The 27603-nt window shown below is 39.9% G+C and overlaps 42 non-coding genes and 1 pseudogene across 42 annotated transcripts; 25 read left to right on the top strand and 18 right to left on the bottom strand.

The window, feature by feature from the left end:
* The first annotated feature begins 655 nt into the window (after nucleotides 1–655).
* Nucleotides 656–764, top strand: LOC114775640 (U6 spliceosomal RNA). The gene has a single exon (XR_003745137.1). It is a non-coding gene; the product is annotated as a U6 spliceosomal RNA (small nuclear RNA).
* A 421-nt stretch (nucleotides 765–1185) lies between these two features.
* Nucleotides 1186–1344, bottom strand: LOC114775704 (U1 spliceosomal RNA). The gene has a single exon (XR_003745197.1). It is a non-coding gene; the product is annotated as a U1 spliceosomal RNA (small nuclear RNA).
* Nucleotides 1345–1717: 373 nt separating this feature from the next.
* Nucleotides 1718–1819, top strand: LOC114775654 (U6 spliceosomal RNA). Its single transcript, XR_003745151.1, has one exon. It is a non-coding gene; the product is annotated as a U6 spliceosomal RNA (small nuclear RNA).
* Nucleotides 1820–2246: 427 nt separating this feature from the next.
* On the bottom strand, nucleotides 2247–2409 carry LOC114775706 (U1 spliceosomal RNA). The gene has a single exon (XR_003745199.1). It is a non-coding gene; the product is annotated as a U1 spliceosomal RNA (small nuclear RNA).
* A 371-nt stretch (nucleotides 2410–2780) lies between these two features.
* On the top strand, nucleotides 2781–2888 carry LOC114775649 (U6 spliceosomal RNA). The gene has a single exon (XR_003745146.1). It is a non-coding gene; the product is annotated as a U6 spliceosomal RNA (small nuclear RNA).
* Nucleotides 2889–3307: 419 nt separating this feature from the next.
* On the bottom strand, nucleotides 3308–3463 carry LOC114775594 (U1 spliceosomal RNA). Its single transcript, XR_003745092.1, has one exon. It is a non-coding gene; the product is annotated as a U1 spliceosomal RNA (small nuclear RNA).
* A 369-nt stretch (nucleotides 3464–3832) lies between these two features.
* LOC114775589 (U6 spliceosomal RNA) lies at nucleotides 3833–3939 on the top strand. The gene has a single exon (XR_003745087.1). It is a non-coding gene; the product is annotated as a U6 spliceosomal RNA (small nuclear RNA).
* Nucleotides 3940–4371: 432 nt separating this feature from the next.
* Nucleotides 4372–4520, bottom strand: LOC114775693 (uncharacterized; annotated as a pseudogene).
* A 369-nt stretch (nucleotides 4521–4889) lies between these two features.
* LOC114775588 (U6 spliceosomal RNA) lies at nucleotides 4890–4996 on the top strand. Its single transcript, XR_003745086.1, has one exon. It is a non-coding gene; the product is annotated as a U6 spliceosomal RNA (small nuclear RNA).
* Nucleotides 4997–5423: 427 nt separating this feature from the next.
* LOC114775686 (U1 spliceosomal RNA) lies at nucleotides 5424–5583 on the bottom strand. The gene has a single exon (XR_003745180.1). It is a non-coding gene; the product is annotated as a U1 spliceosomal RNA (small nuclear RNA).
* Nucleotides 5584–5953: 370 nt separating this feature from the next.
* LOC114775612 (U6 spliceosomal RNA) lies at nucleotides 5954–6060 on the top strand. The gene has a single exon (XR_003745109.1). It is a non-coding gene; the product is annotated as a U6 spliceosomal RNA (small nuclear RNA).
* Nucleotides 6061–7014: 954 nt separating this feature from the next.
* On the top strand, nucleotides 7015–7122 carry LOC114775630 (U6 spliceosomal RNA). Its single transcript, XR_003745127.1, has one exon. It is a non-coding gene; the product is annotated as a U6 spliceosomal RNA (small nuclear RNA).
* A 422-nt stretch (nucleotides 7123–7544) lies between these two features.
* LOC114775687 (U1 spliceosomal RNA) lies at nucleotides 7545–7704 on the bottom strand. The gene has a single exon (XR_003745181.1). It is a non-coding gene; the product is annotated as a U1 spliceosomal RNA (small nuclear RNA).
* Nucleotides 7705–8074: 370 nt separating this feature from the next.
* LOC114775634 (U6 spliceosomal RNA) lies at nucleotides 8075–8182 on the top strand. The gene has a single exon (XR_003745131.1). It is a non-coding gene; the product is annotated as a U6 spliceosomal RNA (small nuclear RNA).
* A 951-nt stretch (nucleotides 8183–9133) lies between these two features.
* On the top strand, nucleotides 9134–9240 carry LOC114775637 (U6 spliceosomal RNA). Its single transcript, XR_003745134.1, has one exon. It is a non-coding gene; the product is annotated as a U6 spliceosomal RNA (small nuclear RNA).
* A 420-nt stretch (nucleotides 9241–9660) lies between these two features.
* On the bottom strand, nucleotides 9661–9820 carry LOC114775702 (U1 spliceosomal RNA). Its single transcript, XR_003745195.1, has one exon. It is a non-coding gene; the product is annotated as a U1 spliceosomal RNA (small nuclear RNA).
* A 369-nt stretch (nucleotides 9821–10189) lies between these two features.
* On the top strand, nucleotides 10190–10295 carry LOC114775647 (U6 spliceosomal RNA). Its single transcript, XR_003745144.1, has one exon. It is a non-coding gene; the product is annotated as a U6 spliceosomal RNA (small nuclear RNA).
* Nucleotides 10296–10711: 416 nt separating this feature from the next.
* On the bottom strand, nucleotides 10712–10875 carry LOC114775701 (U1 spliceosomal RNA). The gene has a single exon (XR_003745194.1). It is a non-coding gene; the product is annotated as a U1 spliceosomal RNA (small nuclear RNA).
* Nucleotides 10876–11245: 370 nt separating this feature from the next.
* Nucleotides 11246–11352, top strand: LOC114775638 (U6 spliceosomal RNA). The gene has a single exon (XR_003745135.1). It is a non-coding gene; the product is annotated as a U6 spliceosomal RNA (small nuclear RNA).
* A 423-nt stretch (nucleotides 11353–11775) lies between these two features.
* On the bottom strand, nucleotides 11776–11935 carry LOC114775617 (U1 spliceosomal RNA). Its single transcript, XR_003745114.1, has one exon. It is a non-coding gene; the product is annotated as a U1 spliceosomal RNA (small nuclear RNA).
* A 370-nt stretch (nucleotides 11936–12305) lies between these two features.
* LOC114775631 (U6 spliceosomal RNA) lies at nucleotides 12306–12412 on the top strand. Its single transcript, XR_003745128.1, has one exon. It is a non-coding gene; the product is annotated as a U6 spliceosomal RNA (small nuclear RNA).
* Nucleotides 12413–13364: 952 nt separating this feature from the next.
* Nucleotides 13365–13471, top strand: LOC114775611 (U6 spliceosomal RNA). Its single transcript, XR_003745108.1, has one exon. It is a non-coding gene; the product is annotated as a U6 spliceosomal RNA (small nuclear RNA).
* A 417-nt stretch (nucleotides 13472–13888) lies between these two features.
* Nucleotides 13889–14052, bottom strand: LOC114775691 (U1 spliceosomal RNA). The gene has a single exon (XR_003745185.1). It is a non-coding gene; the product is annotated as a U1 spliceosomal RNA (small nuclear RNA).
* Nucleotides 14053–14422: 370 nt separating this feature from the next.
* LOC114775629 (U6 spliceosomal RNA) lies at nucleotides 14423–14529 on the top strand. The gene has a single exon (XR_003745126.1). It is a non-coding gene; the product is annotated as a U6 spliceosomal RNA (small nuclear RNA).
* Nucleotides 14530–14946: 417 nt separating this feature from the next.
* LOC114775669 (U1 spliceosomal RNA) lies at nucleotides 14947–15106 on the bottom strand. Its single transcript, XR_003745164.1, has one exon. It is a non-coding gene; the product is annotated as a U1 spliceosomal RNA (small nuclear RNA).
* Nucleotides 15107–15476: 370 nt separating this feature from the next.
* On the top strand, nucleotides 15477–15583 carry LOC114775646 (U6 spliceosomal RNA). The gene has a single exon (XR_003745143.1). It is a non-coding gene; the product is annotated as a U6 spliceosomal RNA (small nuclear RNA).
* Nucleotides 15584–16004: 421 nt separating this feature from the next.
* Nucleotides 16005–16163, bottom strand: LOC114775606 (U1 spliceosomal RNA). Its single transcript, XR_003745103.1, has one exon. It is a non-coding gene; the product is annotated as a U1 spliceosomal RNA (small nuclear RNA).
* A 369-nt stretch (nucleotides 16164–16532) lies between these two features.
* On the top strand, nucleotides 16533–16639 carry LOC114775627 (U6 spliceosomal RNA). The gene has a single exon (XR_003745124.1). It is a non-coding gene; the product is annotated as a U6 spliceosomal RNA (small nuclear RNA).
* A 951-nt stretch (nucleotides 16640–17590) lies between these two features.
* On the top strand, nucleotides 17591–17697 carry LOC114775587 (U6 spliceosomal RNA). Its single transcript, XR_003745085.1, has one exon. It is a non-coding gene; the product is annotated as a U6 spliceosomal RNA (small nuclear RNA).
* Nucleotides 17698–18118: 421 nt separating this feature from the next.
* Nucleotides 18119–18278, bottom strand: LOC114775668 (U1 spliceosomal RNA). Its single transcript, XR_003745163.1, has one exon. It is a non-coding gene; the product is annotated as a U1 spliceosomal RNA (small nuclear RNA).
* A 370-nt stretch (nucleotides 18279–18648) lies between these two features.
* On the top strand, nucleotides 18649–18755 carry LOC114775660 (U6 spliceosomal RNA). Its single transcript, XR_003745157.1, has one exon. It is a non-coding gene; the product is annotated as a U6 spliceosomal RNA (small nuclear RNA).
* A 415-nt stretch (nucleotides 18756–19170) lies between these two features.
* Nucleotides 19171–19330, bottom strand: LOC114775628 (U1 spliceosomal RNA). Its single transcript, XR_003745125.1, has one exon. It is a non-coding gene; the product is annotated as a U1 spliceosomal RNA (small nuclear RNA).
* A 370-nt stretch (nucleotides 19331–19700) lies between these two features.
* Nucleotides 19701–19807, top strand: LOC114775655 (U6 spliceosomal RNA). Its single transcript, XR_003745152.1, has one exon. It is a non-coding gene; the product is annotated as a U6 spliceosomal RNA (small nuclear RNA).
* A 421-nt stretch (nucleotides 19808–20228) lies between these two features.
* Nucleotides 20229–20388, bottom strand: LOC114775700 (U1 spliceosomal RNA). Its single transcript, XR_003745193.1, has one exon. It is a non-coding gene; the product is annotated as a U1 spliceosomal RNA (small nuclear RNA).
* Nucleotides 20389–20758: 370 nt separating this feature from the next.
* On the top strand, nucleotides 20759–20865 carry LOC114775586 (U6 spliceosomal RNA). The gene has a single exon (XR_003745084.1). It is a non-coding gene; the product is annotated as a U6 spliceosomal RNA (small nuclear RNA).
* A 420-nt stretch (nucleotides 20866–21285) lies between these two features.
* Nucleotides 21286–21445, bottom strand: LOC114775692 (U1 spliceosomal RNA). Its single transcript, XR_003745186.1, has one exon. It is a non-coding gene; the product is annotated as a U1 spliceosomal RNA (small nuclear RNA).
* A 370-nt stretch (nucleotides 21446–21815) lies between these two features.
* LOC114775658 (U6 spliceosomal RNA) lies at nucleotides 21816–21922 on the top strand. Its single transcript, XR_003745155.1, has one exon. It is a non-coding gene; the product is annotated as a U6 spliceosomal RNA (small nuclear RNA).
* A 949-nt stretch (nucleotides 21923–22871) lies between these two features.
* Nucleotides 22872–22978, top strand: LOC114775636 (U6 spliceosomal RNA). Its single transcript, XR_003745133.1, has one exon. It is a non-coding gene; the product is annotated as a U6 spliceosomal RNA (small nuclear RNA).
* A 950-nt stretch (nucleotides 22979–23928) lies between these two features.
* On the top strand, nucleotides 23929–24035 carry LOC114775610 (U6 spliceosomal RNA). The gene has a single exon (XR_003745107.1). It is a non-coding gene; the product is annotated as a U6 spliceosomal RNA (small nuclear RNA).
* A 424-nt stretch (nucleotides 24036–24459) lies between these two features.
* On the bottom strand, nucleotides 24460–24619 carry LOC114775583 (U1 spliceosomal RNA). Its single transcript, XR_003745081.1, has one exon. It is a non-coding gene; the product is annotated as a U1 spliceosomal RNA (small nuclear RNA).
* An 838-nt stretch (nucleotides 24620–25457) lies between these two features.
* Nucleotides 25458–25621, bottom strand: LOC114775577 (U1 spliceosomal RNA). Its single transcript, XR_003745076.1, has one exon. It is a non-coding gene; the product is annotated as a U1 spliceosomal RNA (small nuclear RNA).
* A 370-nt stretch (nucleotides 25622–25991) lies between these two features.
* On the top strand, nucleotides 25992–26098 carry LOC114775584 (U6 spliceosomal RNA). The gene has a single exon (XR_003745082.1). It is a non-coding gene; the product is annotated as a U6 spliceosomal RNA (small nuclear RNA).
* Nucleotides 26099–26899: 801 nt separating this feature from the next.
* On the top strand, nucleotides 26900–27005 carry LOC114775651 (U6 spliceosomal RNA). Its single transcript, XR_003745148.1, has one exon. It is a non-coding gene; the product is annotated as a U6 spliceosomal RNA (small nuclear RNA).
* Nucleotides 27006–27603: the final 598 nt, after the last annotated feature.

Below are 27603 nucleotides of genomic sequence, written 5' to 3'. Positions count from 1 at the left end.
GGACCAATCTCAATCATTTGGTAAGATAAGAAGAACTGAAGCTGCTGTAACATTTCTTTAGCTGACTCTAGGCCTGACTCTACGACGACAATTGTGTTTTGGGTTTAGTTGGAACAACATGCTTGTAAGAGGGTAACGCAGTCTGCCGCTTTTAGGAATGATGCAGTCTAGATGCCCACATATGGGGACTTTGTAGGAGTCAGCACTAGCAAAATGCAGAGGTACAACCTCAGTCTGGGAAGACCACATATTTTAGAATGAAATTTCCCCTTCCAAAAAAGCATGAACTATAATGAAATGGCAGAAGATGGCTGCCAGTACCTTAACAGAGACCCAGACAGTGACATCACCACGTGGAATAAACACACTGCCTGGAACCACGCCCCTTTCCTGCATTGACCTGCCCACTTTGTGATGTTCCTATGACCTTGACCACCAATCAAATTATTCTTCTTCTTTGCTACACAAACTAGACAACTACTTTAATCATGCACCTCCACAAGTTACCAGCCTCTTGGAAAATGCAATTAGGGTAACTAAGCATTTGCTCTCTAAATATTTTATCAAATTTTACACAATACTCCATACAAGGTCTTGGTGAGCAGAACAATGATATGGTCAGTATTATAAGTGGCAGCCTGAGAAGCTTGTTGATGTGCTTGCTACGGCTGCACATATACTAAAATTGGATCGATACAGAGAAGATTAGCATGGCCCCTGCGAAAGGATGACACGCAAATCCGTATGAAGCGTTCCATATTTTGTTCTTTTTAATTAGACAAAGAGTCACTTGGGACTAGGAAGATGTTGTACCAAGATTAGCATGGAACTTGTAAAGGGATGACACACAAATCAGTGAAGTGCTCCATATTTTCAACTTCTTTTGATTGACAATAGGAACTAGGGTTCCTTAGGAAAAGGGAGATGCTGTGCCAAATTCCAAATGTTTCAGTTTTTTTTTTATTTTCAAAGCAAACACACAGGAAATGAATCCATAAGAAGATCAGAAACATGTCCAACTGCAATCTGGTGTCAAGTATTAATGAAGTTGCTCATGTAGTGGACAATCTCAATCATTTGGTATAGATAAGAAGAACTGAAGCTGCTGTACATTCTTTAGCTGACTCTAGGCCTGACTCTACACAGACAATTGTGTTTGTGGTTTAGTTGTGAACAACATGCTTGTGAGAGGGTAAACGCAGTCTGTCGCTATCAGGAATGATGCAGTCTAGATGCCCACATATGGGGACTTTGTAGGAGTCAGCACTAGCAAAATGCAGAGGTACAACCTCAGTCTGGGAAGACCACATATTTGAGAATGAAATTTCCCCTTCCAAAAAGCATGAACTATAATGAAATGGCAGAAGATTGCTGTCAGTACCTTAACAGAGACCCAGACAGTGACATCACCACGTGGAATAAACACACTGCCTGGAACCACGCCCCTTTCCTGCATTGACCTGCCCACTTTGTGATGTTCCTATGACTCTTGACACCAATCAAATTATTCTTCTTTCTTTGCTACACAAACTGAACATACTTAATCATGCACCTCCACAAGTTACCAGCCTCTTGGAAAATGCAATTAGGGTAACTAAGCATTTGCTCTCTAAATATTTTATCACATTTTTACACAATACTCCATACAAGGTCTTGGTGAGCAGAACCAATGATATTGGTCAGTATTATAAGTGGCAGCTGAGAAGCTTGTTGATGTGCTTGCTACGGCTGCCATATACTAAATTGGATCGATACAGAGAAGATTAGCATGGCCCCTGCGAAAGGATGACACGCAATCCGTGAAGCGTTCCATATTTTGTTCTTTTTTAATTAGACAAAGAGTCACTTGGGACTAGGAAGATGTTTGTACCAAGATTAGCATGGAACTTGCAAAAGGATGACACACAAATCAGTGAAGTGCTCCATATTTTCAACTTTTTTTTGATTGACAAATAGGAACTAGGGTTCCTTAGGAAAAGGGAGATGCTGTGCCAAATTCCAAATGTTTAGTTTTTTTTTTTTTTTTTTTCAAAGCAAAAACACACAGGGATAAAGACCATAAGAAGATCAGAAACATTCCAACTGCAATCTGGTGTCAATGTATTAATGAAGTTGCTCATGTAGTGGACAATCTCAATCATTTGGTAATGATAGAAGACTGAAGCTGCTGTACATTTCTTTAGCTGACTCTAGGCCTGACTCTACGACAGACAATTGTGTTTGTGGTTTAGTTGTGAACAACATGCTTGTAGAGGGTAAACGCAGTCTGCCACTATCAGGAATGATGCAGTCTAGATGCCCACATATGGGGACTTTGTAGGAGTCAGCACTAGCAAAATGCAGAGGTACAACCTCAGTCTGGGAAGACCACATATTTGAGAATGAAATTTTCCCCTTCCAAAAAAGCATGAACTATAATGAAATGGCAGAAGATGGCTTGCCAGTACCTTAACAGAGACCCAGACAGTGACATCACCACGTGGAATAAACACACTGCCTGGAACCACGCCCCCTTTCCTGCATTGACCTGCCCACTTTGTGATGTTCCTATGACTCTTGACACCAATCAAATTATTCATCTTCTTTGCTACACAAACTGACCACACTTTAATCATGCACCTCCACAAGTTACCAGCCTCTTGGAAAATGCAATTAGGGTAACTAAGCATTTGCTCTCCAAATATTTTATCAAATTTTTACACAATACTCCATACAAGGTCTTGGTGAGCAGAACAATGATATGGTCAGTATTATAAGTTGCAGCTGAGAAGCTGGTTAATGTGCTTGCTACGGCTGCACATATACTAAAATTGGATCGATACAGAGAAGATTAGCATGGCCCCTGCGAAAGGATTGACACGCAAATCCGTGAAGCGTTCCATATTTTGTTCTTTTTTAATTAGACAAAGAGTCACTTGGGACTAGGAAGATGTTGTACCAAGATTAGCATGGAACTTGCAAAGGATGACACAAAAATCAGTGAAGTGCTCCATATTTTCAACTTTTTTTGATTGACAAATAGGAACTAGGGTTCCTTAGGAAAAGGGAGATGCTGTGCAAATTTCAAATGTTAGTTTTTTTATTTTCAAAGCAAACACACAGGGATGAATCCATAAGAAGATCAGAAACTTTCCAACTGCAACTGGTGTCAATGTATTAATGAAGTTGCTCATGTAGTGGACAATCTCAATCATTTGGTATGATAGAAGATCTGAAAGCTGCTGTACATTTCTTTAGCTGACTCTAGGACTGACTCTACACAGACAATTGTGTTTGATGGTTTAGTTGTGAACAAAATGCTTGTGAGAGGGTAAACTAAGTCAGCCGCAATCAGGAATGATGCAGTCTAGATGCCCACATATGGGGACTTTGTAGGAGTCAGCACTAGCAAAATGCAGAGGTACAACCTCAGTCTGGGAAGACCACATATTTGAGAATGAAATTTCCCCTGCCAAAAAAGCATGAACTATAATGAAATGGCAGAAGATGGCTGCCAGTACCTTAACAGAGACCCAGACAGTGACATCACCCCGTGGAATAAACACACTGCCTGGAACCACGCCCCTTTCCTGCATTGACCTGCCCACTTTGTGATGTTCCTATGACTCTTGACACCAATCAATTTATTCTTCTTACTTTGCTACACAAACTGACCACACTTTAATCATGCACCTCCACAAGTTACCAGCCTCTTGGAAAATACAATTAGGGTAACTAAGCATTTGCTCTCCAAATATTTATCACATTTTTACACAATACTCCATACAAGGTCTTGGTGAGCAGAACAATGATATGGTCAGTATTATAAGTGGCAGCTGAGAAGCTTGGTGATGTGCTTGCTACGGCTGCACATATACTAAAATTGGATCGATACAGAGAAGATTAGCATGGCCCCTGCGAAAGGATGACACGCAAATCCGTGAAGCGTTCCATATTTTGTTCTTTTTTAATTAGACAAAGAGTCACTTGGGACTAGGAAGATGTTGTACCAAGATTAGCATGGAACTTGCAAAAGGATGACACACAAATCAGTGAAGTGCTCCATATTTTCAACTTTTTTTGATTGACAAATAGGAACTAGGGTTCCTTAGGAAAAGGGAGATGCTGTGCCAAATTCCAAATGTTTAGTTTTTTTTTTTTCAAAGCAAAACACACAGGATAAGACTCATAAGAAGATCAGAACATTTTCCAACTGCAATCTGGTGTCAATGTATTAATGAAGTTGCTTCATGTAGTGGACAATCTCAATCATTTGGTAATGATAAGAAGAACTGAAGCTGCTGTACATTTCTTTAGCTGACTCTAGGCCTGACTCTACACAGACAATTGTGTTTGTGGTTTAGTTTTGAACAACATGCTTGTGAGAGGGTAACGCAGTCTGCCGCTATCAGGAATGATGCAGTCTAGATGCCCACATATGGGGACTTTGTAGGAGTCAGCACTAGCAAAATGCAGAGGTACAACCTCAGTCTGGGAAGACCACATATTTGAGAATGAAATTTCCCCTTCCAAAAAAGCATGAACTATAATGAAATGGCAGAAGATGGCTGCCAGTACCTTAACAGAGACCCAGACAGTGACATCATCACGTGGAATAAACAAACTGCCTGGAACCACGCCCCTTTCCTGCATTGACCTGCCCACTTTGTGATGTTCCTATGACTCTTGACACCAATCAAATTATTCTTCTTTCTTTGCTACACAAACTGACCATACTTTAATCATGCACCTCCACAAGTTACCAGCCTCTTGGAAAATGCAATTAGGGTAACTAAGCATTTGCTCTCCAATATTTTATCACATTTTTACACCAATACTCCATACAAGGTCTTGGTGAGCAGAACAATGATATGGTCAGTATTATAAGTGGCAGCCTGAGAGCTGTTGATGTGCTTGCTACGGCTGCACATATACTAAAATTGGATCGATACAGAGAAGATTAGCATGGCCCCTGCGAAAGGATGACACGCAAATCCGTGAAGCGTTCCATATTTTGTTCTTTTTTAATTAGACAAGAGTCACTTGGGACTAGGAAGATGTTGTACCAAGATTAGCATGGAACTTGTAAAGGGATGACACACAAATCAGTGAAGTGCTCCATATTTTCAACTTTTTTTGATTGACAAATAGGAACTAGGGTTCCTTAGGAAAAGGGAGATGCTGTGCCAAATTCCAAATGTTTAGTTTTTTTTTTTTTTTTCAAAGCAAACACACAGCGATAATGAACTCCATAAGAAGATCAGAAACATTTTCCAAATGCAACTGGTGTCAATGTATTAATGAAGTTGCTCATGTAGTGGACAATCTCAATCATTTGGTAAGATTAGAAGAACTGAAGCTGCTGTACATTTCTTTAGCTGACTCTAGGCCTGACTCTACACAGACAATTGTGTTGTGGTTTAGTTTGTGAACAACATGCTTGTGAGAGGGTAAACGCAGTCTGTCCGCTATCAGGAATGATGCAGTCTAGATGCCCACATATGGGGACTTTGTAGGAGTCAGCACTAGCAAAATGCAGAGGTACAACCTCAGTCTGGGAAGACCACATATTTGAGAATGAAATTTCCCCTTCCAAAAAAGCATGAACTATAATGAAATGGCAGAAGATGGCTGCCAGTACCTTAACAGAGACCCAGACAGTGACATCACCACGTGGAATAAACACACTGCCTGGAACCACGCCCCTTTCCTGCATTGACCTGCCCACTTCATGATGTTCCTATGACTCTTGACACCAATCAAATTATTCTTCTTACTTTGCTACACAAACTGACCACACTTTAATCATGCACCTCCACAAGTTACCAGCCTCTTGGAAATTGCATTTAGGGTAACTAAGCATTTGCTCTCCAAATATTTTATCACATTTTTACACAATACTCCATACAAGGTCTTGGTGAGCAGAACAATGATATGGTCAGTATTATAAGTGGCAGCTGAGAAGCTAGTTGATGTGCTTGCTACGGCTGCACATATACTAAAATTGGATCGATACAGAGAAGATTAGCATGGCCCCTGCGAAAGGATGACACGCAAATCCGTGAAGCGTTCCATATTTTGTTCTTTTTTAATTAGACAAAGAGTCACTTGGTACTAGGAAGATGTTGTACCAAGATTAGCATGGAACTTGCAAAAAGATGACACACAAATCAGTGAAGTGCTCCTATTTCAACTTTTTTTGATTGACAAATAGGAACTAGGGTTCCTTAGGAAAAGGGAGATGCTGTAGCCAAATTCCAAATGTTTAGTTTTTTTTTTTTTTTCAAAGCAAAACACAAGAATGAACTCCATAAGAAGATCTGAAACATTTTCAACTACATCTGGTGTCAATGTATTAATGAAGTTGCTCATGTAGTGGACAATCTCAATCATTTGGTATGATAAGAAGAACTGAAGCTGCTGTACATTTCTTTAGCTGACTCTAGGACTGATTCTAAGCAGACAATTGTGTTTGAGGTTTAGTTTTGAACAACATGCTAGTGAGAGTTGTAAACGCAGTCTGTCGCTATCAGGAATGATGCAGTCTAGATGCCCACATATGGGGACTTTGTATGAGTCAGCACTAGCAAAATGCAGAGGTACCAACCTCAGTCTGGGAAGACCACCATATTTGAGAATGAAATTTCCCTTCCAAAAAAGCATGAACTATAATGAAATGGCAGAAGATGCCTGCCAGTACCTAACAGAGACCCAGACAGTGACATCACCACGTGGACTAAAAAACTGCCTGGAACCACGCCCCCTTTCCTGCATTGACCTGCCCACTTTGTGATGTTCCCATGACTCTTGACACCAATCAAATTATTCTCTCTTCTTTGCTACACAAAACTGACCACACTTTAATCATGCACCTCTACAAGTTACCAGCCTCTTGGAAAATGCAATTAGGGTAACTAAGCATTTGCTCTCTAAATATTTTATCACATTTTTACACAATACTCCATTACAAGGTCCTTGGTGAGCAGAACAATGATATGGTCAGTATTATAAGTGGCAGCCGAGAAGCTTGTTGATGTGCTTGCTACGGCGTGCACATATACTAAAATTGGATCGATACAGAGAAGATTAGCATGGCCCCTGCGAAAGGATGACACGCAAATCCGTGAAGCGTTCCATATTTGTTCTTTTTTAATTAGACAAAGAGTCACTTGGGTACTAGGAAGATGTTTTGTACCAAGATTAGCATGGAACTTGCAAAAGGATGACACACAAATCAGTGAAGTGCTCCATATTTTCAACTTTTTTGATTGACAAATAGGAACTAGGGTTCCTTGGGAAAAGGGAGATGCTGTGCAAATTCCAAATGTTCAGTTTTTTTTTTATTTTCAAAGCAAACAACAAGGGATAATACCATAAGAAGATCAGAAACATTTCCAACTGCATATGGTGTCAATGTATTAATGAAGTTGCTCATGTAGTGGACAATCTCAATCATTTGGTAATGATTAGAAGATCTGAAGCTGCTGTACATTTCTTTAGCTGACTCTAGGACTGACTCTACACAGACAATTGTGTTTGTGGTTTAGTTTTGAACAACATGCTTGTGAGAGGGTAAACGCAGTCTGCCGCTATCAGGAATGATGCAGTCTAGATGCCCACATATGGGGACTTTGTAGGAGTCAGCACTAGCAAAATGCAGAGGTACAACCACAGTCTGGGAAGACCACATATTTGAGAATGAAATTTCCCCTTCCAAAAAAGCATGAACTATAATGAAATGGCAGAAGATTGCTGTCAGTACCTTAACAGAGACCCAGACAGTGACATCACCACGTGGAATAAACACACTGCCTGGAACCACGCCCCTTTCCTGCATTGACCTGCCCACTTCATGATGTTCCTATGACTCTTGACACCAATCAAATTATTCTTCTTACTTTGCTACACAAACTGACCACACTTTAATCATGCACCTCCACAAGTTACCAGCCTCTTGGAAAATGCAATTAGGGTAACTAAGCATTTGCTCTCCAAATATTTTATCACATTTTTACACAATACTCCATACAAGGTCTTGGTGAGCAGAACAATGATATGGTCAGTATTATAAGTGGCAGCTGAGAAGCTTGTTGATGTGCTTGCTACGGCTGCACATATACTAAAATTGGATCGATACAGAGAAGATTAGCATGGCCCCTGCGAAAGGATGACACTGCAAATCCGTGAAGCGTTCCATATTTTGTTCTTTTTAATTAGACAAAGAGTCACTTGGGACTAGGAAGATGTTGTACCAAGATTAGCATGGAACTTGTAAAGGGATGACACACAAATCAGTGAAGTGCTCCATATTTTCAACTTTTTTTGATTGACAAATAGGAACTAGGGTTCCTTAGGAAAAGGGAGATGCTGTGCCAAATTCCAAATGTTCAGTTTTTTTTTTTTTTCAAAGCAAACACACAAGGATGAACTCCATAAGAAGATCAGAAACATTTCCAACTGCATCTGGTGTCAAGGTATTAATGAAGTTGCTCATGTAGTGGACAATCTCAATCATTTCGTATGATAAGAAGAACTGAAGCTGCTGTACATTTCTTTAGCTGACTCTAGGACGTACTCTACGCAGACAATTGTGTTTGTGGTTTAGTTTTGAACAACATGCTTGTGAGAGGGTAAACGCAGTCTGTCGCTATCAGGAATGATGCAGTCTAGATGCCCACATATTGGGACTTTGTAGGAGTCAGCACTAGCAAAATGCAGAGGTACAACCTCAGTCTGGAAGACCACATATTTGAGAATGAAATTTCCCCTTCCAAAAAAGCATGAACTATAATGAAATGACAGAAGATGGCTGCCAGTACCTTAACAGAGACCCAGACAGTGACATCACCACGTGGAATAAAACACACCTCCTGGAACCACGCCCCTTTCCTGCATTGACCTGCCCACTTCTGTGATGTTCCCATGACTCTTGACACCAATCAAATTATTCATCTTTCTTTGCTACACAAACTGACCACACTTTAATCATGCACCTCCACAAGTTACCAGCCTCTTGGAAAATGCAATTAGGGTAACTAAGCATTTGCTCTCTAAATATTTTATCAAATTTTTACACAATACTCCATACAAGGTCTTGGTGAGCAGAACAATGATTTGGTCAGTATTATAAGTGGCAGCCGAGAAGCTTGTTGATGTGCTTGCTACGGCTGCACATATACTAAAATTGGATCGATACAGAGAAGATTAGCATGGCCCCTGCGAAAGAATGACACGCAAATCCGTGAAGCGTTCCATATTTTGTTCTTTTTTAATTAGACAAAGAGTCACTTGGTACTAGGAAGATGTTTGTACAAAGATTAGCATGGAACTTGTAAAGGATGACACACAAATCAGTGAAGTGCTCCATATTTTCAACTTCTTTTGATTGACAAATAGGAACTAGGGTTCCTTGGGAAAAGGGAGATGCTGTACCAAATTCCAAATGTTCAGTTTTTTTTATTTTCAAAGCAAACACACAGGGATGAATACCACAAGAAGATCAGAAACATGTCCAACTGCAACTGGTGTCAAGGTATTAATGAAGTTGCTCATGTAGTGGACAATCTCAATCATTTGGTAAGATAAGAAGAACTGAAGCTACTGTACATTTCTTTAGCTGACTCTAGGCCTGACTCTACACAGACAATTGTGTTTGAGGTTTAGTTGTGAACAAAATGCTTGTGAGAGGGTAAACGCAGTCTGCCGCTATCAGGAATGATGCAGTCTAGATGCCCACATATGGGGACTTTGTAGGAGTCAGCACTAGCAAAATGCAGAGGTACAACCTCAGTCTGGGAAGACCACCAATTTTAGAATGAAATTTCCCCTTCCAAAAAAGCATGAACTATAATGAATGGCAGAAGATTGCTGCCAGTACCTTAACAGAGACCCAGACAGTGACATCACCACGTGGAATAAACACACCTCCTGGAACCACGCCCCTTTCCTGCATTGACCTGCCCACTTTGTGATGTTCCCATGACTCTTGACACCAATCAAATTATTCTTCTTACTTTGCTACACAAACTAACAGTACTTTAATCATGCACCTCCACAAGTTACCAGCCTCTTGAAAAATGCAATAAGGGTAACTAAGCATTTGCTCTCCAAATATTTGATCACATTTTTACACAATACTCCATACAAGGTCTTGGTGAGCAGAACAATGATATGGTCAGTATTATAAGTGGCAGCTGAGAAGCTTGTTGATGTGCTTGCTACGGCTGCACATATACTAAAATGGATCGATACAGAGAAGATTAGCATGGCCCCTGCGAAAGGATGACACGCAAATCCGTGAAGCGTTCCATATTTTGTTCTTTTTTAATTAGACAAAGAGTCACTTGGGACTAGGAAGATGTTTGTACCAAGATTAGCATGGAACTTGCAAAAGATGACACACAAATCAGTGAAGTGCTCCATATTTTCAACTTTTTTTGATTGATAAATAGGAACTAGGGTTCCTTGGGAAAAGGGAGATGCTGTACCAAATTCCAAATGTTCAGTTTTTTTTATTTTCAAAGCAAACACACAGGGATAAAGACCATAAGAAGATCAGAAACATATCCAACTGCATCTGGTGTCAATATATTAATGAAGTTGCTCATGTAGTGGACAATCTCAATCATTTGGTATGATTAGAAGATCTGAAGCTGCTGTACATTTCTTTAGCTGACTCTAGGACTTACTCTACACAGACAATTGTGTTTGTGGTTTAGTTTTGAACAACATGCTAGTGAGAGGGTAAACGCAGTCTGCCGCTATCAGGAATGATGCAGTCTAGATGCCCACATATGGGGACTTTGTAGGAGTCAGCACTAGCAAAATGCAGAGGTTTAACCACAGTCTGGGAAGACCACATATTTGAGAATGAAATTTCCCCTGCCAAAAAAGCATGAACTATAATGAAATGGCAGAAGATGGCTGGCAGTACCTTAACAGAGACCCAGACAGTGACATCACCACGTGGAATAAACACACTGACTGGAACCACGCCCCTTTCCTGCATTGACCTGCCCACTTTGTGATGTTCCCATGACTCTTGACACCAATCAAATTTTTCTTCTTTCTTTGCTACACAAACTAACAGTACTTTTATCATGCACCTCCACAAGTTACCAGTCTCTTGAAAAATGCAATAAGGGTAACTAAGCATTTGCTCTCCAAATATTTGATCACATTTTTACACAATACTCCATACAAGGTCTTGGTGAGCAGAACAATGATATGGTCAGTATTATAAGTGGCAGCTGAGAAGCTTGTTGATGTGCTTGCTACGGCTGCTCATATACTAAAATTGGATCGATACAGAGAAGATTAGCATGGCCCCTGCGAAAGGATGACACGCAAATCCGTGAAGCGTTCCATATTTTGTTCTTTTTTAATTAGACAAAGAGTCACTTGGGACTAGGAAGATGTTTGCTACCAAGATAGCATGGAACTTGCAAAAGATGACACACAAATCAGTGTGAAGTGGTCCATATTTTCAACTTTTTTTGATGACAAATAGGAACTAGGGTTCCTTAGGAAAAGGGAGATGCTGTGCCAAATTCCAAATGTTTAGTATTTATTTTATTTTCAAAGCAAACACACAAGAATGAACTCCATAAGAAGATCTGAAACATTTTCAACTGCATCTGGTGTCAATGTATTAATGAAGTTGCTCATGTAGTGGACAATCTCAATCATTTGGTAAGATTAGAAGATCTGAAGCTGCTGTACATTTCTTTAGCTGACTCTAGGACTGACTCTACGCAGACAATTGTGTTTGTGGTTTAGTTGTGAACAAAATGCTTGTGAGAGTGTAAACGCAGTCTGTCGCTATCAGGAATGATGCAGTCTAGATGCCCACATATGGGGACTTTGTAGGAGTCAGCACTAGCAAAATGCAGAGGTCCCACCTCAGTCTGGGAAGACCACATATTTGAGAATGAAATTTCCCCTGCCAAAAAAGCATGAACTATAATGAAATGGCAGAAGATGGCTGTCAGTACCTTAACAGAGACCCAGACAGTGACATCACCACGTGGAATAAACACACTATCTGGAACCACGCCCCTTTCCTGCATTGACCTGCCCACTTTGTGATGTTCCCATGACTCTTGACACCAATCAAATTATTCTTCTTTCTTTTCTACACAATCTAACAGTACTTTTATCATGCACCTCCACAAGTTACCAGTCTCTTGAAAAATGCAATAAGGGTAACTAAGCATTTGCTCTCTAAATATTTTATCAAATTTTTACACAATACTCCTTACAAGGTCTTGGTGAGCAGAACAATGATATGGTCAGTATTATAAGTGGCAGCTGAGAAGCTTGTTGATGTGCTTGCTACGGCTGCACATATGCTAAAATTGGATCGATACAGAGAAGATTAGCATGGCCCCTGCGAAAGGATGACATGCAAATCCGTGAAGCGTTCCATATTTTGTTCTTTTTTAATTAGACAAAGAGTCACTTGGGACTAGGAAGATGTTGTACCAAGATTAGCGTGGAACTTGCAAAAAGATGACACACAAATCAGTGAAGTGCTCCATATTTTCAACTTTTTTTGATTGACAAATAGGAACTAGGGTTCCTTAGGAAAAGGAAGATGCTGTGCCAAATTCCAAATGTTTCGTTTTTTTTTTTTTTTCAAAGCAAAAACACAAGGATGAACACCATAAGAAGGTCAGAAACATGTCCAACTGCATCTGGTGTCAATGTATTAATGAAGTTGCTCATGTAGTGGACAATCTCAATCATTTGGTATGATAAGAAGAACTGAAGCTGCTGTAGATTTCTTTAGCCGACTCTAGGACTGACTCTACACAGACAATTGTGTTTGTGGTTTAGTTGTGAACAACATGCTTGTAAGAGGGTAAACGCAGTCTGCCGCTATCAGGAATGATGCAGTCTAGATGCCCACATATGGGGACTTTGTAGGAGTCAGCACTAGCAAAATGCACAGGTACAACCTCAGTCTGTGAAGACCACTTATTTGAGAATGAAATTTCCCCTTCCAAAAAAGCATGAACTATAATGAAATGGCAGAAGATTGCTGTCAGTACCTTAACAGAGACCCAGACAGTGACATCACCACGTGGAATAAACACACTGCCTGGAACCACGCCCCTTTCCTGCATTGACCTACCCACTTCATGATGTTCCTATGACTCTTGACACCAATCAAATTATTGTTCTTACTTTGGTACACAAACTAAGAATACTTTAATCATGCACCTCCACAAGTTAACAGCCTCTTGGAAAATACAATTATGGTAACTAAGCATTTGCTCTCCAAATATTTTATTACATTTTTACACAATACTCCATACAAGGTCTTGGTGAGCAGAACAATGATATGGTCAGTATTATAAGTGGCAGCTGAGAAGCTTGTTGATGTGCTTGCTACGGCTGCACATATACTAAAATTGGATCGATACAGAGAAGATTAGCATGGCCCCTGCGAAAGGATGACACGCAAATCCGTGAAGCGTTCCATATTTTGTTCTTTTTTAATTAGACAAAGAGTCACTTGGTACTAGGAAGATGTTGTACCAAGATTAGAATGGAACTTGTAAAGGGATGACACACAAATCAGTGAAGTGCTCCATATTTTCAACTTCTTTTGATTGACAAATAGGAACTAGGGTTCCTTGGGAAAAGGGAGATGCTGTACCAAATTCCAAATGTTCAGTTTTTTTTTATTTTCAAAGCAAACACACAGGGATGAATACCACAAGAAGATCAGAAACATGTCCAACTGCAACTGGTGTCAAGGTATTAATGAAGTTGCTCATGTAGTGGACAATCTCAATCATTTCGTATGATAAGAAGAACTGAAGCTGCTGTAGATTTCTTTAGCTGACACTAGGCCTGACTCTACACAGACAATTGTGTTTGTGGTTTAGTTGTGAACAAAATGCTTGTAAGAGGGTAAACGCAGTCTGCCACTATCAGGAATGATGCAGTCTAGATGCCCACATATGGGGACTTTGTAGGAGTCAGCACTAGCAAAATGAAGAGGTACAACCACAGTCTGGGAAGACCACATATTTGAGAATGAAATTTCCCCTTCCAAAAAAGCATGAACTATAATGAAATGGCAGAAGATGGCTGCCAGTACCTTAACAGAGACCCAGACAGTGACATCACCACGTGGAATAAACACACCTCCTGGAACCACGCCCCTTTCCTGCATTGACCTGCCCACTTTGTGATGTTCCCATGACTCTTGACACCAATCAAATTATTCATCTTTCTTTGCTACACAAACTGACCACACTTTAATCATGCACCTCCACAAGTTAACAGCCTCTTGGAAAATGCAATTAGGGTAACTAAGCATTTGCTCTCTAAATATTTTATCAAATTTTTACACAATACTCCATACAAGGTCTTGGTGAGCAGAACAATGATTTGGTCAGTATTATAAGTGGCAGCCGAGAAGCTTGTTGATGTGCTTGCTATGGCTGCACATATACTAAAATTGGATCGATACAGAGAAGATTAGCATGGCCCCTGCGAAAGGATGACACGCAAATCCGTGAAGCGTTCCATATTTTGTTCTTTTTTAATTAGACAAGAGTCACTTGGGTCTAGAAGATGTTTGTACCAAGATTAGCATGGAACTTGCAAAAGATGACACACAAATCAGTGAAGTGCTCCATATTTTCAACTTTTTTTGATTGACAAATAGGAACTAGGGTTCCTTAGGAAAGGGAGATGCTGTGACAAATTCCAAATGTTTAGTTTTTTTTTTTTTTTCAAAGCAAAACACAAGAATGAACTCCATAAGAAGATCTGAAACATTTTCAACTGCATCTGGTGTCAATGTATTAATGAAGTTGCTCATGTAGTGGACAATCTCAATCATTTGGTAAGATTAGAAGATCTGAAGCTGCTGTACATTTCTTTAGCTGACTCTAGGACTGACTCTACGCAGACAATTGTGTTTGTGGTTTAGTTGTGAACAAATGCTTGTGAGAGTGTAAACGCAGTCTGTCGCTATCAGGAATGATGCAGTCTAGATGCCCACATATGGGGACTTTGTAGGAGTCAGCACTAGCAAAATGCAGAGGTACAACCACAGTCTGGGAAGACCACATATTTGAGAATGAAATTTCCCCTTCCAAAAAAGCATGAACTATAATGAAATGGCAGAAGATGGCTGCCAGTACCTTAACAGAGACCCAGACAGTGACATCACCACGTGGAATAAACACACTGCCTGGAACCACGCCCCTTTCCTGCATTGACCTGCCCACTTTGTGATGTTCCCATGACTCTTGACACCAATCAAATTATTCATCTTTCTTTGCTACACAAACTGACCACACTTTAATCATGCACCTCCACAAGTTACCAGCCTCTTGGAAAATACAATTAGGGTAACTAAGCATTTGCTCTCCAAATATTTTTTCACATTTTTACACAATACTCCATACAAGGTCTTGGTGAGCAGAACAATGATATGGTCAGTATTATAAGTGGCAGCTGAGAAACTGGTTGATGTGCTTGCTACGGCTGCACATATACTAAAATTGGATCGATACAGAGAAGATTAGCATGGCCCCTGCGACAGGATGACACGCAAATCCGTGAACCGTTCCGTATTTTGTTCTTTTTTATTTAGACAAAGAGTCACTTGGGACTAGGAAGATGTTGTACCAAGATTAGCATGGAACTTGTAAAAGGATGACACACAAATTTGAAGTGCTCCATATTTTCAAATTTTTTTGATTGACAAATAGGAACTAGGGTTCCTTAGGAAAAGGGAGATGCTGTGCCAAATTCCAAATGTTTAGTTTTTTTTTTTTTTTTCAAAGCAAAAACACAAGAATGAACTCCATAAGAAGATCTGAAACATTTTCAACTGCATCTGGTGTCAATGTATTAATGAAGTTGCTCATGTAGTGGACAATCTCAATCATTTGGTAAGATTAGAAGATCTGAAGCTGCTGTACATTTCTTTAGCTGACTCTAGGACTGACTCTACGCAGACAATTGTGTTTGTGGTTTAGTTGTGAACAAAATGCTTGTGAGAGTGTAAACGCAGTCTGTCGCTATCAGGAATGATGCAGTCTAGATGCCCACATATGGGGACTTTGTAGGAGTCAGCACTAGCAAAATGCAGAGGTACAACCTCAGTCTGGGAAGACCACATATTTGAGAATGAAATTTCCCCTGCCAAAAAGCATGAACTATAATGAAATGGCAGAAGATGGCTGCCAGTACCTTAACAGAGACCCAGACAGTGACATCACCACGTGGAATAAACACACTGCCTGGAACCACGCCCCTTTCCTGCATTGACCTGCCCACTTTGTGATGTTCCCATGACTCTTGAAACCAATCAAATTATTCATCTTTCTTTGCTACACAAACTGACCACACTTTAATCATGCACCTCTACAAGTTAACAGCCTCTTGGAAAATGCAATTAGGGTAACTAAGCATTTGCTCTCTAAATATTTTATCAAATTTTACACAATACTCCATACAAGGTCTTGGTGAGCAGAACAATGATTTGGTCAGTATTATAAGTGGCAGCTGAGAAGCTTGTTGATGTGCTTGCTATGGCTGCACATATACTAAAATTGGATCGATACAGAGAAGATTAGCATGGCCCCTGCGAAAGGATGACACGCAAATCCGTGAAGCGTTCCATATTTTGTTCTTTTTTAATTAGACAAAGAGTCACTTGGGTCTAGAAAGATGTTGTACCAAGATTAGCATGGAACTTGCAAAAAGATGACACACAAATCAGTGAAGTGCTCCATATTTTCAACTTTTTTTGATTGACAAATAGGAACTAGGGTTCCTTAGGAAAAGGGAGATGCTGTGCCAAATTCCAAATGTTTAGTTTTTTTTTTTTTTTTCAAAGCAAAAACACAAGAATGAACTCCATAAGAAGATCTGAAACATTTTCAACTGCATCTGGTGTCAATGTATTAATGAAGTTGCTCATGTAGTGGACAATCTCAATCATTTGGTAAGATTAGAAGATCTGAAGCTGCTGTACATTTCTTTAGCTGACTCTAGGACTGACTCTACGCAGACAATTGTGTTTGTGGTTTAGTTGTGAACAAAATGCTTGTGAGAGTGTAACGCAGTCTGTCGCTATCAGGAATGATGCAGTCTAGATGCCCACATATGGGGACTTTGTAGGAGTCAGCACTAGCAAAATGCAGAGGTACAACCACAGTCTGGGAAGACCACATATTTGAGAATGAAATTTCCCCTTCCAAAAAGCATGAACTATAATGAAATGGCAGAAGATGGCTGCCAGTACCTTAACAGAGACCCAGACAGTGACATCACCACGTGGAATAAACACACTGCCTGGAACCACGCCCCTTTCCTGCATTGACCTGCCCACTTTGTGATGTTCCCATGACTCTTGACACCAATCAAATTATTCATCTTTCTTTGCTACACAAACTGACCACACTTTAATCATGCACCTCCACAAGTTACCAGCCTCTTGGAAAATACAATTAGGGTAACTAAGCATTTGCTCTCTAAATATTTTATCAAATTTTTACACAATACTCCATACAAGGTCTTGGTGAGCAGAACAATGATTTGGTCAGTATTATAAGTGGCAGCCGAGAAGCTTGTTGATGTGCTTGCTACGGCTGCACATATACTAAAATTGGATCGATACAGAGAAGATTAGCATGGCCCCTGCGAAAGGATGACACGCAAATCCGTGAAGCGTTCCATATTTTGTTCTTTTTTAATTAGACAAAGAGTCACTTGGGTCTAGGAAGATGTTGTACCAAGATTAGCATGGAACTTGCAAAAAGATGACACACAAATCAGTGAAGTGCTCCATATTTTCAACTTTTTTTGATTGACAAATAGGAACTAGGCTTCCTTAGGAAAAGGGAGATGCTGTGCCAAATTCCAAATGTTTAGTTTTTTTTTTTTTTCAAAGCAAAAACACAAGGATGAACTCCATAAGAAGATCAGAAACATGTCCAACTGCATCTGGTGTCAATATATTAATGAAGTTGCTCATGTAGTGGACAATCTCAATCATTTGGTATGATAAGAAGTACTGAAGCTGCTGTACATTTCTTTAGCTGACTCTAGGCCTGACTCTACACAGACAATTGTGTTTGTGGTTTAGTTGTGAACAAAATGCTTGTGAGAGTGTAAACGCAGTCTGTCGCTATCAGGAATGATGCAGTCTAGATGCCCACATATGGGGACTTTGTAGGAGTCAGCACTAGCAAAATGCAGAGGTACAACCACAGTCTGGGAAGACCACATATTTGAGAATGAAATTTCCCCTTCCAAAAAAGCATGAACTATAATGAAATGACAGAAGATGGCTGCCAGTACCTTAACAGAGACCCAGACAGTGACATCACCACGTGGAATAAACACACCTCCTGGAACCACGCCCCTTTCCTGCATTGACCTGCCCACTTTGTGATGTTCCCATGATTCTTGACACCAATCAAATTATTCATCTTACTTTGCTACACAAACTAAGAATATTTTAATCATGCACCTCCACAAGTTACCAGCCTCTTGGAAAATGCAATTAGGGTAACTAAGCATTTGCTCTCTAAATATTTTATCAAATTTTTACACAATACTCCCTTCAAGGTCTTGGTGAGCAGAACAATGATATGGTCAGTATTATAAGTGGCAGCTGAGAAACTGGTTAATGTGCTTGCTACGCCTGCACATAGACTAAAATTGGATCAATACAGAGAAGATTAGCATGGCCCCTGCGAAATTGTGACATGCAAATCCTTAAAGCGTTCTATATTTTGTTCTTTTTTAATTAGACAAAGAGTCACTTGGGACTAGGAAGATGTTGTACCAAGATTAGCATGGAACTTGTAAAAGGATGACACACAAATCAGTGAAGTGCTCCATATTTTCAACTTTTTTTGATTGACAAATAGGAACTAGGGTTCCTTAGGAAAAGGGAGATGCTGTGCCAAATTCCAAATGTTTCTTTTATTTTCAAAGCAAACACACAGCGATAAAGACCATAAGAAGATCAGAAACTTTTCAAACTGCAACTGGTGTCAATGTATTGATGAAGTTGTTCATGTAGTGGACAATCTCAATCATTTGGTAAGATTAGAAGAACTGAAGCTGCTGTACATTTCTTTAGCTGACTCTAGGCCTGACTCTACGCAGACAATTGTGTTTGTGGTTAATTTGTGAACAACATGCTTGTGAGAGGGTAAACGCAGTCTGCCACTATCAGGAATGATGCAGTCTAGATGCCCACATATGGGGACTTTGTAGGAGTCAGCACTAGCAAAATGCAGAGGTCCCACCTCAGTCTGGGAAGACCACATATTTGAGAATGAAATTTCCCCTGCCAAAAAAGCATGAACTATAATGAAATGGCAGAAGATGGCTGCCAGAACCTTAACAGAGACCCAGACAGTGACATCATCACATGGAATAAACAAACTGCCTGGAACCACGCCCCTTTCCTGCATTGACCTGCCCACTTCATGATGTTCCTATGACTCTTGACACCAATCAAATTATTCTTCTTACTTTGCTACACAAACTGACCACACTTTAATGATGCACCTCCACAAGTTACCAGCCTTTTGGAAATTGCATTTAGGGTAACTAAGCATTTGCTCTCCAAATATTTTATCACATTTTTACACAATTCTCCATACAAGGTCTTGGTGAGCAGAACAATGATATGGTCAGTATTATAAGTGGCAGCTGAGAATCAAGTTGATGTGCTTGCTACGGCTGCACATATACTAAAATTGGATCGAAACAGAGAAGATTAGCATGGCCCCTAAGAAAGGATGACACGCAAATCCGTGAAGCGTTCCGTAGTTTGTTCTTTTTTAATTAGACAAAGAGTCACTTGGTACTAGGAAGATGTTGTACCAAGATTAGCATGGAACTTGTAAAAGGATGACACACAAATCAGTGAAGTGCTCATTATTTCAACTTTTTTTGATTGACAAAAGGGACTAGGGTTCCTTAGGAAAAGGGAGATGCTGTACCAAATTCCAAATGTTTAGTTTTTTTTTTTTTTTTCAAAGCAAAAACACAAGAATGAACTCCATAAGAAGATCTGAAACATTTTCAACTGCATCTGGTGTCAATGTATTAATGAAGTTGCTCATGTAGTGGACAATCTCAATCATTTCGTATGATAAGAAGAACTGAAGCTGCTGTAGATTTCTTTAGCCGACTCTAGGACTGACTCTACGCAGACAATTGTGTTTGTGGTTTAGTTGTGAACAAAATGCTTGTGAGAGTGTAAACGCAGTCTGCCGCTATCAGGAATGATGCAGTCTAGATGCCCACATATGGGGACTTTGTAGGAGTCAGCACTAGCAAAATGCAGAGGTCCCACCTCAATCTGGGAAGACCACATATTTGAGAATGAAATTTCCCCTTCCAAAAAAGCATGATCTATAATGAAATGGCAGAAGATTGCTGCCAGTACCTTAACAGAGACCCAGACAGTGACATCACCACATGGAATAAACAAACTGCCTGGAACCACGCCCCTTTCCTGCATTGACCTGCCCACTTCATGATGTTCCTATGACTCTTGACACCAATCAAATTATTCTTCTTACTTTGCTACACAAACTGACCACACTTTAATCATGCACCTCTACAAATTATCAGCCTCTTGGAAAATGCAATTAGGGTAACTAAGCATTTGCTCTCTAAATATTTTATCACATTTTTACACAATACTCCATACAAGGTCTTGGTGAGCAGAACAATGATATGGTCAGTATTATAAGTGGCAGCCGAGAAGCTTGTTGATGTGCTTGCTACGGCTGCACATATACTAAAATTGGATCGATACAGAGAAGATTAGCATGGCCCCTGCGAAAGGATGACACGCAAATCCGTGAAGCGTTCCATATTTTGTTCTTTTTTAATTAGACAAAGAGTCACTTGGGACTAGGAAGATGTTGTACCAAGATTAGCATGGAACTTGCAAAAGGATGACACACAAATCAGTGAAGTGCTCCGTATTTTCAACTTTTTTTGATTGATAAATAGGAACTAGGGTTCCTTGGGAAAAGGGAGATGCTGTACCAAATTCCAAATGTTCAGTTTTTTTTATTTTCAAAGCAAACACACAGGGATAAAGACCATAAGAAGATCAGAAACATATCCAACTGCATCTGGTGTCAATATATTAATGAAGTTGCTCATGTAGTGGACAATCTCAATCATTTGGTATGATTAGAAGATCTGAAGCTGCTGTACATTTCTTTAGCTGACTCTAGGACTGACTCTACACAGACAATTGTGTTTGTGGTTTAGTTTTGAACAACATGCTTGTGAGAGGGTAAACGCAGTCTGCCGCTATCAGGAATGATGCAGTCTAGATGCCCACATATGGGGACTTTGTAGGAGTCAGCACTAGCAAAATGCAGAGGTTTAACCACAGTCTGGGAAGACCACATATTTGAGAATGAAATTTCCCCTTCCAAAAAAGCATGAACTATAATGAAATGGCAGAAGATTGCTGTCAGTACCTTAACAGAGACCCAGACAGTGACATCACCACGTGGAATAAACACGCTGTCTGGAACCACGCCCCTTTCCTGCATTGACCTGCCCACTTCATGATGTTCCTATGACTCTTGACACCAATCAAATTATTCTTCTTACTTTGCTACACAAACTGACCACACTTTAATCATGCACCTCCACAAGTTACCAGCCTCTTGCAAAATGCAATTAGGGTAACTAAGCATTTGCTCTCCAAATATTTTATCACATTTTTACACAATACTCCATACAAGGTCTTGGTGAGCAGAACAATGATATGGTCAGTATTATAAGTGGCAGCTGAGAAGCTTGTTGATGTGCTTGTTACGGCTGCACATATACTAAAATTGGATCGATACAGAGAAGATTAGCATGGCCCCTGCAAAATTGTGACATGCAAATCCTCAAAGCGTTCTATATTTTGTTCTTTTTTAATTAGACAAAGAGTCACTTGGGACTAGGAAGATGTTGTACCAAGATTAGCATGGAACTTGTAAAGGGATGACACACAAATCAGTGAAGTGCTCCATATTTTCAACTTTTTTTGATTGACAAATAGAAACTAGGGTTCCTTGGGAAAAGGAAGATGCTGTGCCAAATTCCAAATGTTCAGTTTTTTTTATTTTCAAAGCAAACACACAGGGATGAACTCCATAAGAAGATCAGAAACATTTCCAACTGCAACTGGAGTCAAGGTATTAATGAAGTTGCTCATGTAGTGGACAATCTCAATCATTTGGTATGATAAGAAGAACTGAAGCTGCTGTAGATTTCTTTAGCTGACTCTAGGACGTACTCTACGCAGACAATTGTGTTTGTGGTTTAGTTTTGAACAACATGCTAGTGAGAGGGTAAACGAAGTCTGTCGCTATCAGGAATGATGCAGTCTAGATGCCCACATATTGGGACTTTGTAGGAGTCAGCACTAGCAAAATGCAGAGGTACAACCTCAGTCTGGGAAGACCACATATTTGAGAATGAAATTTCCCCTTCCAAAAAGCATGAACTATAATGAAATGACAGAAGATGGCTGCCAGTACCTTAACAGAGACCCAGACAGTGACATCACCACGTGGAATAAACACACCTCCTGGAACCACGCCCCTTTCCTGCATTGACCTGCCCACTTTGTGATGTTCCCATGACTCTTGACACCAATCAAATTATTCATCTTTCTTTGCTACACAAACTGACCACACTTTAATCATGCACCTCCACAAGTTACCTTCCTCTTGGAAAATGCAATTAGGGTAACTAAGCATTTGCTCTCTAAATATTTTATCAAATTTTTACACAATACTCCATACAAGGTCTTGGTGAGCAGAACAATGATTTGGTCAGTATTATAAGTGGCAGCCGAGAAGCTTGTTGATGTGCTTGCTACGGCTGCACATATACTAAAATTGGATCGATACAGAGAAGATTAGCATGGCCCCTGCGAAAGAATGACACGCAAATCCGTGAAGCGTTCCATATTTTGTTCTTTTTTAATTAGACAAAGAGTCACTTGGTACTAGGAAGATGTTGTACAAAGATTAGCATGGAACTTGTAAAGGGATGACACACAAATCAGTGAAGTGCTCCATATTTTCAACTTCTTTTGATTGACAAATAGGAACTAGGGTTCCTTGGGAAAAGGGAGATGCTGTACCAAATTCCAAATGTTCAGTTTTTTTTATTTTCAAAGCAAACACACAGGGATGAATACCACAAGAAGATCAGAAACATGTCCAACTGCAACTGGTGTCAAGGTATTAATGAAGTTGCTCATGTAGTGGACAATCTCAATCATTTGGTAAGATAAGAAGAACTGAAGCTACTGTACATTTCTTTAGCTGACTCTAGGCCTGACTCTACACAGACAATTGTGTTTGAGGTTTAGTTGTGAACAACATGCTTGTGAGAGGGTAAACGCAGTCTGCCGCTATCAGGAATGATGCAGTCTAGATGCCCACATATGAGGACTTTGTAGGAGTCAGCACTAGCAAAATGCAGAGGTACAAACTCAGTCTGGGAAGACCACCAATTTTAGAATGAAATTTCCCCTTCCAAAAAAGCATGAACTATAATGAAATGGCAGAAGATTGCTGCCAGTACCTTAACAGAGACCCAGACAGTGACATCACCACGTGGAATAAACACACTATCTGGAACCACGCCCCTTTCCTGCATTGACCTGCCCACTTTGTGATGTTCCCATGACTCTTGACACCAATCAAATTATTCTTCTTTCTTTTCTACACAATCTAACAGTACTTTTATCATGCACCTCCACAAGTTACCAGTCTCTTGAAAAATGCAATAAGGGTAACTAAGCATTTGCTCTCCAAATATTTGATCACATTTTTACACAATACTCCATACAAGGTCTTGGTGAGCAGAACAATGATATGGTCAGTATTATAAGTGGCAGCTGAGAAGCTTGTTGATGTGCTTGCTACGGCTGCACATATACTAAAATTGGATCGATACAGAGAAGATTAGCATGGCCCCTGCGAAAGGATGACACGCAAATCCGTGAAGCGTTCCATATTTTGTTCTTTTTTAATTAGACAAAGAGTCACTTGGGACTAGGAAGATGTTGTACCAAGATTAGCATGGAACTTGCAAAAAGATGACACACAAATCAGTGAAGTGCTCCATATTTTCAACTTTTTTTGATTGACAAATAGGAACTAGGGTTCCTTAGGAAAAGGAAGATGCTGTGCCAAATTCCAAATGTTTCGTTTTTTTTTTTTTTTTTCAAAGCAATAACACAAGGATGAACACCATAAGAAGGTCAGAAACATGTCCAACTGCATCTGGTGTCAATGTATTAATGAAGTTGCTCATGTAGTGGACAATCTCAATCATTTGGTATGATAAGAAGAACTGAAGCTGCTGTACACTTCTTTAGCTGACTCTAGGCCTGACTCTACGCAGACAATTGTGTTTGTGGTTTAGTTTTGAACAACATGCTAGTGAGAGGGTAAACAAAGTCTGTCGCTATCAGGAATGATGCAGTCTAGATGCCCACATATGGGGATTTTGTAGGAGTCAAAACTAGCAAAATGCAAAGGTACAACCACAGTCTGGGAAGACCACATATTTGAGAATGAAATTTCCCCTGCCAAAAAAGCATGAACTATAATGAAATGGCAGAAGATGGCTGCCAGTACCTTAACAGAGACCCAGACAGTGACATCACCACGTGGAATAAACACGCTGCCTGGAACCACGCCCCTTTCCTGCATTGACCTGCCCACTTTGTGATGTTCCTCTGACTCTTGACAACAATCAAATTATTCTTCTTACTTTGCTACACAAACTAAGAATACTTTAATCATGCACCTCCACAAGTTACCAGCCTCTTGGAAAATGCAATTAGGGTAACTAAGCATTTGCTCTCTAAATATTTTATCAAATTTTTACACAATACTCCATACAAGGTCTTGGTGAGCAGAACAATGATATGGTCAGTATTATAAGTGGCAGCTGAGAAGCTTGTTGATGTGCTTGCTACGGCTGCACATATACTAAAATTGTGAAGCGTTCCGTATTTTGTTCTTTTTTAATTAGACAAAGAGTCACTTGGGACTAGGAAGATGTTGTACCAAGATTAGCATGGAACTTGTAAAGGGATGACACACAAATCAGTGAAGTGCTACATATTTTCAACTTTTTTTGATTGACAAATAGGAACTAGGGTTCCTTGGGAAAAGGAAGATGCTGTGCCAAATTCCAAATGTTCAGTTTATTTTATTTTCAAAGCAAACACACAGGGATGAATACCATAAGAAGGTCAGAAACATATCCAACTGCAACTGGTGTCAAGGTATTAATGAAGTTGCTCATGTAGTGGACAATCTCAATCATTTCGTATGATAAGAAGAACTGAAGCTGCTGTACATTTCTTTAGCTGACTCTAGGACGTACTCTACGCAGACAATTAAGTTTGTGGTTTAGTTTTGAACAACATGCTTGTAAGAGGGTAAACGCAGTCTGCCGCTATCAGGAATGATGCAGTCTAGATGCCCACATATTGGGATTTTGTAGGAGTCAAAACTAGCAAAATGCAAAGGTCCCACCTCAGTCTGGGAAGACCACATATTTGAGAATGAAATTTCCCCTTCCAAAAAAGCATGAACTATAATGAAATGGCAGAAGATGGCTGCCAGTACCTTAACAGAGACCCAGACAGTGACATCACCACGTGGAATAAACACACTGCCTGGAACCACGCCCCTTTCCTGCATTGACCTGCCCACTTTGTGATGTTCCTTTGACTCTTGACACCAATCAAATTATTCTTCTTTCTTTGCTACACAAACTGACCATACTTTAATGATGCACCTCCACAAGTTACCAGCCTCTTGGAAATTGCATTTAGGGTAACAAAGCATTTGCTCTCCAAATATTTTATCACATTTTTACAAAATTCTCCATACAAGGTCTTGGTGAGCAGAACAATGATATGGTCAGTATTATAAGTGGCAGCGGAGGAGCTTGTTGATGTGCTTGCTACGGCTGCACATATACTAAAATTGGATCGATACAGAGAAGATTAGCATGGCCCCTGCGAAAGGATGACACGCAAATTCGTGAAGCGTTCCATATTTTGTTCTTTTTTAATTAGACAAAGAGTCACTTGGGACTAGGAAGATGTTGTACCAAGATTAGCATGGAACTTGCAAAAGGATGACCCACAAATTAGTGAAGTGCTCCATATTTTCAACTTTTTTTTGATTGACAAATAGGAACTAGGGTTCCTTAGGAAAAGGAAGATGCTGTGACAAATTCCAAATGTTTCTTTTATTTTCAAAGCAAACACACAGCGATAAAGACCATAAGAAGATCAGAAACTTTTCAAACTGCAACTGGTGTCAATGTATTGATGAAGTTGTTCATGTAGTGGACAATCTCAATCATGCAGTCTAGATGCCCACATATTGGGATTTTGTAGGAGTCAAAACTAGCAAAATGCAAAGGTACAACCTCAGTCTGTGAAGACCTTATAATTGAGAATGAAATTTCCCCTTCCAAAAAAGCATGAACTATAATGAAATGGCAGAAGATGGCTGCCAGTACCTTAACAGAGACCCAGACAGTGACATCACCATGTGGAATAAACACACTGCCTGGAACCACGCCCCTTTTCCTGCATTGACCTGCCCACTTCATGATGTTCCTATGACTCTTGACACCAATCAAATTATTCTTCTTACTTTGCTACACAAACTAAGAATACTTTAATCATGCACCTCCACAAGTTACCAGCCTCTTGGAAAATGCAATTAGGGTAACTAAGCATTTGCTCTCTAAATATTTTATCAAATTTTTACACAATACTCCATACAAGGTCTTGGTGAGCAGAACAATGATTTGGTCAGTATTATAAGTGGCAGCTGAGAAGCTTGTTGATGTGCTTGCTACGGCTGCACATATACTAAATTGCATCGATACAGAGAAGATTAGCATGGCCCCTGCGAAAGGATGACACGCAAATCCGTGAAGCGTTCCATATTTTGTTCTTTTTTAATTAGACAAAGAGTCACTTGGGTCTAGGAAGATGTTGTACCAAGATTAGCATGGAACTTGCAAAAAGATGACACACAAATCAGTGAAGTGCTCCATATTTTCAACTTTTTTTGATTGACAAATAGGAACTAGGGTTCCTTAGGAAAAGGGAGATGCTGTGCCAAATTCCAAATGTTTAGTTTTTTTTTTTTTTCAAAGCAAAAACACAAGAATGAACTCCATAAGAAGATCAGAAACTTTTCCAACTGCAACTGGTGTCAATGTATTGATGAAGTTGTTCATGTAGTGGACAATCTCAATCATTTGGTATGATTAGAAGATCTGAAGCTGCTGTACATTTCTTTAGCTGACTCTAGGCCTGACTCAACGCAGACAATTGTGTTTGTGGTTTAGTTTTGAACAACATGCTTGTAAGAGGGTAAACGCAGTCTGCCGCTATCAGGAATGATGCAGTCTAGATGCCCACATATGGGGACTTTGTAGGAGTCAGGAGTACAACCACAGTCTGGGAAGACCACATATTTGAGAATGAAATTTCCCCTTCCAAAAAAGCATGAACTATAATGAAATGGCAGAAGATTGCTGCCA

This window comes from Denticeps clupeoides, unplaced genomic scaffold (assembly GCF_900700375.1).
Source record: "Denticeps clupeoides unplaced genomic scaffold, fDenClu1.1, whole genome shotgun sequence".
NCBI classification, from domain to species: Eukaryota; Metazoa; Chordata; class Actinopteri; order Clupeiformes; family Denticipitidae; genus Denticeps; species Denticeps clupeoides.
Note: the sequence above shows the minus strand (reverse complement) of the source record. Positions and strands in the feature narration are given on the sequence as shown.